The 5,968-nt window shown below is 47.7% G+C and overlaps 1 protein-coding gene across 2 annotated transcripts in view; it reads right to left on the bottom strand.

The window, feature by feature from the left end:
* ZNF527 (zinc finger protein 527) overlaps positions 1-2,339 on the bottom strand; it is a 23,894-nt gene extending 21,555 nt beyond the window's left edge. Inside the window, exon 1 of one of the 2 annotated variants that reach the window (XM_011952344.1) lies at positions 2,159-2,339. The gene's annotated coding sequence lies outside the window, so the exon portion shown is untranslated. The remainder of the gene's footprint in view (positions 1-2,158) is intronic. The other variant, XM_011952345.1, reaches the window with a different exon arrangement.
* Between the last annotated feature and the right edge of the window lie 3,629 nt (positions 2,340-5,968).

Raw genomic sequence — 5,968 nt, 5'->3', positions numbered from 1 at the left:
TCACTCTGTCGCCCAGGCTGGAGTGCAATGGCACAGTCTTGGCTCACTGCAACCTCCACCTCCTGAGTTCAAGTGATTCTCCTGCCTCAGCCTCCTGAGTAGCTGGGATTACAGGTGCATGCCACCACGCCCAGCTAATTTTTGTATTTTTAGTAGATATGGGATTTCTCCATGTTGGCCAGGCTGGTCTTGAACTCCTGATCTAGTGATCCGCCCACCTCGGCCTCCCAAAGTGCTGGGATTACAGGCATGAGCCACCATGCCCGGCCTGGGCAATATAAAAGTTTGGAATGAGCCATTAGACTCTAAAAAGAAGGTATGATGAAAAACAAGAAAACTTTGTTTTTATGTAGCACCCAGACCCAGGTTGACTTTCCACTCCTTCTCTCATTGGCTACATGACCTCAGGCAAGTTAATCCATCTCTCAGAAACTTTCTTTTCCACTGTGAAGATTGCATGAGCGAACACCTAGGGCAGAAAGGTGCCACCCTTGTTCCTGCTTGGATTCTACACACATTTGGAAATGAAATAATATTTTTCTTTATCAACTGAGAAGGTCAAAATAAAAAACTCAGCACACTTGGTACATCAGAAAAAGAGCTATGGGTCCAGACTCTCAGCACCAAATATGGAAGAGTTTTGAGAAGGATAAAGCTAAAATCTCAAACTCAATAACCTAAGGAGAGGAAGACTGGGCTTTCAGATTGGGCTTCCCTCCCCCAGAAGCAGCTGAGGATGGCCTCACTAGAATGTTTTTAGACTGAGGCCTGTCACTCACAAGGGGATAGAAGGGAGAGACTCATATTAAGTTCCCATGTTCTGAAGGTTCCTACTCCAAGACCAGATCATCTTTTCCAAAACCCTCAAAACCCAGGGCTACCATTTTTCACCCTTTCAACGTGGGAAAGAACAAAGGAATTTAGTAATTAAAGGGGAGAACTCGACACAGTGGTTCAGGCCTATAATCTCGACACTTTGGGAGGCCAAGGTGGGAGGACTGCTTGAGCCCAAGTTTCAGACCAGCCTGGACAACATGGCATGAAGTCTCTACAAAAAATAAAAATAAAAACAATTAGCCAGGCATGGTGGCACGCGCTTATGGTCCCAGTTTCTTGGGAGGCTGAGGCAGGTGGTTTGCTTGAGCCCAGGAGGTCAAGGCTGCAGTGAGCTGTGATCACACCACTGCACTCCAGTCTGGGTGACAGTAAGATCCTACCTTGGGAAAAAAAAATAAAAGACCTCGCGTGGTGGCTTATGCCTGTAATCCCAGCAGTTTGAGAGGCCGAGGCAGGTGGATCACTTGAACCTGGGAGGCAGAGGTTGCAGTGAGCCGAGATCACACCACTGCACTCCAGCCTGGGCAATAGAGTGAGACTCCATCTCAAGAAAAAAGAAAAAAAAAAGCGAGACAGCTAGAGCTAAACTGCTTGGGTTTGAGTTTTGGTGCTGTCACTTGTTAACTGTGTGAACTTGGGCAATTTTAATATTCCTGTGCTTCCTTAGTCAATCCCACAATCTCATATACACACACAAACTCTCACCCAATCACAAACATATACAGAGTCACACAAACACACCCATAATCTCACATAATACACAGCCACATAAGCACAAAGATAGATGGTCACATACAATTACACCAACAGAGATAAACAATCACACACAATCACACACACAGTAGCATACCACACAAGTCACACATCTTGTCACAATTACCCATACAAAACTATATCTACAGAGGCAGATGGTCATAGTCGCACAATCACACTTGCTGTCACACACATTCAAACGCAGTTGTATCCGCAGAAACAGGTGGTCACATAAAAACACACATGCATTTACACAATGTCACACCCCAGCCTCTCATAAACACACAGCTACACCTGCAGAGACAGTCACACACAAACGCACATATTCACAGTTTCACCCCCAGACACAAATGGTTAGTCACACACAACAGGGCGCACGCGCACAAACACACACAGTGACACAAGATCACATTCTGTCACACCCGCAGCCTGTCACATAGTTGGTAACACAGTGAAACACATACGGCCTCCCCAGCGACTCCGGCCGGGTTCCCATCCCTGGTGCGTCCGGTCCACCCGGAGCCTGCCCTTGACCTCCCGCTCTCGCTCGGCGGCTGGCCCCACTCACCTCCCGGCGCCGCGGGCTCTGCAAACGGGCCCCGCGACCGAGACCCGCGACGTCACCTCCCAGAATCCTCCGCGAGGAGGAGCGAGGCGAGGACTGATGCGTGCAAGACTCTGAGCTCTGCGAGATCTGAGCCAGCGACACCGCGTTCCCCATGGACCTCGCGAACCACGAGCCCCAGAACGCTTTGCGCCACGGCCGTCATCGTTGAACTACACCTCCCAGAGAACCCCGCGGCCCCCTCCACTGCGCGTCTGCGCCGCGGGAGCTGGCACAGGAGAGGGCTGTGTGCGGTCCCTGGCGCTCGAGTGAGCGTGAGCTGCTGTGTGGGGGAGAGTGGCCAGGCTGCGCGCTAGGCTGACTGGTTGAATGCTTGGGTGTGGTGGTTCGTGTGTGACTGTTGCTGCACACCTTTATGCTTGCCCACTAAAGGAGCGGCGGATTTTGTCAGTGCAGGGAGCTTCTGTATTTTAAATCACGTCCCGTGATTGTGGGTGAATGTGAAAGTGATTGTGGATGAAAGAGACTGTGGCTGACATTGGGGGTGACCGTTTCTGTTACTGTGAGGATACCACTGATCCGATGTGTGTATCTGACTGTCTCCCGGTCTCACTTCACCCCCATCGCCTGCCGTGGGCCGGGTTTGTGGTTTTGTTGTTGTTGTTGTTGTTTTGAGGCTATCTTGGCGCTCACTGCAACCTCCACCTCCCAGGTTCAAGCGATTCTAGTGCCTCAGCCTCCCCAGTAGCTGGGACTACAGGCGCCCGCCACCATACCCGGCTAATTTTTGCATTTTTAGTAGAGAAGGGGTTTCTCCATGTTGGCCAGGATGGTCTGGAACTCCTGGCCTCAAACCATCCGCCCACCTCGGCCTCCCAAAGTGAGGGGATCATAAGCGTGAGCTACCACGCCCTGCCTGTTATCCTCATTTGTATGCCCCATCTCTGCCTGTACCTAATGTGATGCCAGTCACAGAAGGGTGATTAGATTTCATTACTCTGAGGTTGCTTGCTTGCACCAGAGCCGTAAGTAGTTTGGTAGCCGATAGCCCTGGTGTTCCTCCTGCTGTTGTTTCCACCTTTTCACTCTACAACTTTAGGGCCCAGCTTTAAGAAAACTGCCCACGGCCGGGCGCGGTGGCTCAAGCCTGTAATCCCAGCACTTTGGGAGGCCGAGACAGGCGGATCACGAGGTCAGGAAATCGAGACCATCCTGGCTAACATGGTGAAACCCTGTCTCTACTAATGAATACAAAAAGCTAGCCGGGCGAGGTGGCGGGCGCCTGTAGTCCCAGCTACTCGGGAGGCTGAGGCAGGAGAATGGCGTAAACCCAGGAGGCAGAGCTTGCAGTGAGCTGAGATCTGGCCATTGCACTCCAGCCTGGGTGACAGAGCGAGACTCCGTCTCAAAAAGAAAAGAAAAGAAAAGAAAACTGCCCACAGTCAGGACAAGAATGTGAGCCCCTGAGTGAAAAAGTTCCAGACTAAAGCAGCATTCTTCCCCATCCCCAGTCTCTGAAAGATCTGAAAGGTGCATCCATGTCAAGATCCTAGTAAGTCAAGATTCTTATGTGGAAGCAAGGGAAAGTTCTTGAGAATGCCTCCTTGGAAAATACGTCCTCCAATCCCCTGCCACAGAGAGCCCTCTAACTGCTAAGGCTAGAGAATCTTCTACAAAAGGAGCGTGGATGTTAGAACTGATTGCTGTTTACTCTGTGAAATTGGGATTTATTACTTTCAGAAGAAATCAGATTTTTTTTTTTAAGGCTCTACAAACATGTAATGGGTTGGGTTGCTTTAATGGGGAAGTTTACAAATTCAGTGTTTTTTGGATGATAATTGTGGTTTGGTACTTGACAATTAGATTAAACAGTTTTTCTCTGGACTTAATTATCAGGAAAGTTAGAGATCATCTTGGATGTTTCATACCAAGGTGCTGAAATTTAAGATTCTCCATTCTTTTTGTAGAGACAGGGTCTCTGTCACCCAAGAGTGCAGTGGGGCCATTTTGGCTCACTGCAGCCTTGACTTCCTGAGCTCAAGCAATCCTCCCCCCTCAGCCACCCAAGTAGCTGGTACCACAGATGCATGCCACCACGCCTGGCAAAGTTTTCAATTTTTTGTAGGGGTGTATATGACTGTCTCGTTATATGTCAGTGATTATTGGAAGGACTTTTGTCCTTTATTTTTCTTATATCACCAAGTCCAACACTAGTTTGAGTTCGGTCATTTCCACAGATTAGGCAGTGGTTCTGAAAGTGTGCCAACCATGTGGCTGCACTGCTAAAACAAATAATGGTAGTGCTCTGTTCATCATAGTCTAGTCAAGAAAGCAGAACCACAAGGGAATTTAATTACAGGAAACTGATGACATAATGTTGAAGGGCTGAAAGAGCACAAAGGGAGAGATTTATAACTTGAGGAAACAGCTAACACTCTAGAGCTTGGAGAACAAAAAGGAAAAGATGGATTTGCCACAACCTAAGAGCTCTGAGGAGGGGGTCTCAGCCCGGCAGTAACTGGTTTTGGCAGTCTAGTGCCTAGGGAAAGATAAAGCATAATTTTCTTGGCCTTTCTTATTAAGATATTTTAAATGAATCCATACTCTAGTATTAATGCTAGTGAAGAATCTCTCTACACAATAATTCATGAATTTCAAACCCATATAAATAAAAAATCCGGCCGGGCGTGATGGCTCACGCCTGTAATCCCAACACTTTAGGAGGCCAAGATGGGTGGATCACGAGGTCAGGAGATCGAAACCATTCTGATTAACACAGTGAAACCCCGTCTCTACTAAAAATACAAAAAAATTAGCTGAGCATGGTAGCAGGCACCTGTAGTCCCAGCTACTTGGGAGGCTAAGGCAGGAGAATGGCATGAACCCAGGAGGAGCTGAGATCAAGCCATTGCACTCCAGCCTTGGCAACAGAGCGAGACTCAGTCTCAAAAAAAAATTGTGGAGAAGATAATTTGCATTTAATGGGTGACTTCTAAGATCCAAGAACTGTGTAATTTCCTTTGTAAATGTTCTCATTTGTTACAATACTAAAAAATTAATATTTTTATCCAATCTTACAGTTGGGGGAGTTGGAGTACAGAGGTGTGACAACTTAAAAAAGTTCAGATATGCTGGTATGGGACAGGAAGCAACACTATTTACTTCTCTTTGGCATACATGCCCATGAAGGTAATAAGGCTGATCTTCCTTTATCAGAGCAGTGGGTCTTTAAAATGTTTTGCTCTATTCCTCTTGAAACAATTTCAAAAAATAATAAAGCCTTTTTACATTGTTAAATAATGCAAAGATATCATTTCTAGCATTTTGTGTGTGTGTGTGTGAGAGGGAGTCTCACTCTGTCGCCCAGGCTGGAGTGCAATGGCACAGTCTTGGCTCACTGCAACCTCCACCTCCTGAGTTCAAGTGATTCTCCTGCCTCAGCCTCCCAAGTAGCTGGGACTACAGGCACGTGGCACCACACCTGGCTAATTTTTGCATTTTTAGTAGAGATGGGGTTTAGCCCTATTGGCCAGGCTTGTGTTGAACGCCTGACCTCATGATCTGCCCACCTTGCACTCCCAAAGTGCTGGGATTACAGGCATGAGCCACGGTGCCCAGCCTCTAGCATATTTTTAATACTGATATTTTAAAATAAGATTTTTAGGCTGGGCACCGTGGCCCATGCCTGTAACCCCAGCACTATGAGAGGCCTAGGCGGATGTATCACTTAAGGTCAGGATTCAAGACCAGCCTGGCCAACATGGTGAAATCCCGTCTCCACTAAAAATACAAAACTATGCCGGGTGTGGTGGC

The sequence above is a fragment of the Colobus angolensis genome, unplaced genomic scaffold (genome assembly GCF_000951035.1).
Source record: "Colobus angolensis palliatus isolate OR3802 unplaced genomic scaffold, Cang.pa_1.0 Scaffold34, whole genome shotgun sequence".
NCBI classification, from domain to species: Eukaryota; Metazoa; Chordata; class Mammalia; order Primates; family Cercopithecidae; genus Colobus; species Colobus angolensis.
Note: the sequence above shows the minus strand (reverse complement) of the source record. Positions and strands in the feature narration are given on the sequence as shown.